The sequence below is a fragment of the Carlito syrichta genome, unplaced genomic scaffold (genome assembly GCF_000164805.1).
Source record: "Carlito syrichta isolate Samal-C Ts95f unplaced genomic scaffold, Tarsius_syrichta-2.0.1 Scaffold303139, whole genome shotgun sequence".
Classification (NCBI taxonomy): domain Eukaryota; kingdom Metazoa; phylum Chordata; class Mammalia; order Primates; family Tarsiidae; genus Carlito; species Carlito syrichta.
This window is the reverse complement of record NW_007247235.1, coordinates 155,751-157,109: the sequence shown is the minus strand read 5'-3', so window position 1 is coordinate 157,109 and position 1,359 is coordinate 155,751.

Here is a 1,359-nt window from a genome sequence, read left to right as displayed (position 1 = left end):
ATGAGGTAGTATTCCTACAGGGAGAGGTTGTTTGAGCACAGGTTTAAGTTTCGCACACGCAGGAAAAGTTGGAGCTTAGGGCCTTTGTTGTTTTGGGAGGCAGCGCCATCTTGGGGACGCCCTTCTGACTGTTCTCTGTGCCTTTCACCAGGGAAGGTGGGTGGCCTCCAGAAGTTGGAAAAGGCAAGGAAACGGAATCTCTCCTAAGGTCTCCAAAGTCTTTACTTCAGCCCCGTGAACCCTGTTTCTGATCTCTGATCTCTGATCCCCAAAACTGTAAGATAAATTTGTATTCTAAATCACTAAGTTTGTGGTAATTTGTTACAGTCACATAAAAAACTGATAATATTCTCAGTGTAAAACTGGGTACATGATCAATTTAAAAACAGAGAAAAAACAAATACACATAAGAAAACGGAACTCCCTAAAGCTTAAAACAAGTAGAGGGACTGGCCATGGAGTGTTAGAAATGGCATCAATGCCACCATGTAACTATGCCAAGGGTTTTCTCTGGGCAAAATGTACAGCCTTTACCATCCCCAACACGATGTGATGAAAACCAGAAAAAAAAACTTTATCTGTGGTACTGGACTCTGAGTTGGGTCTTGGCTGTCACTTCTTTGGTCCTAGGAAACAGAAAAGAGAGTGGAAAACATTTCTCCAAGAGGACTTAGAAACATTTTTTTCCTTGAGTAAACAGCAACCACCAATGATCCCCAAGAGACAAAGACCAAGTTAAGAAAACAAAAAACACTCTTGGCTTGTGGCTTTGATTCTTCCATTGGCATCTCTGAACACCAGCCCAAGTCTCAACATTGCAGGTGAACAGCACTCATGAGATTGCTGTACGTACGACCTTGAAAGTTCAGTCTTCTAGCTACTCAGTTGTTTAGCATCTCTGAGCAAGGAGAAAGCCAAAGTCTAACAGCACAGAGACCTGCCAAAAACACAGGGCTAATCAGCGAAGTCTCTGAGGTCCCTCGTGCCTCTTAACTGCTTTGTCCCAGACTCATGCACAGTTCCTAACATTGTGGTTTTTCCACCAGACTGTACTGCTTGTCCTTGGTATTTCTATCAAGTGGATTTGCACTGCCTAACCTGGGTCCTTCCTTTTCCTTTGTTTTCATCTTAAGGAGCAATAGTGTATAATATAAAGTTGTTAAGAGCTTAAAAACTGGAGCTGGCCAGGCTCGGTGGCTCAGCCTATAATCCCGTGCCTTTGGGAGGCTGAGGTGAGTGGATTGCCTGAGCCCGCAGTTCGAGACCCGCCTGGCAACTTGGCGAGACCTCATCTCTACAATGAATCAAAAAAATTAGCTGGGCGTGGTAGCGCGCACCTGTAGTTCCAGCTACTTGGAA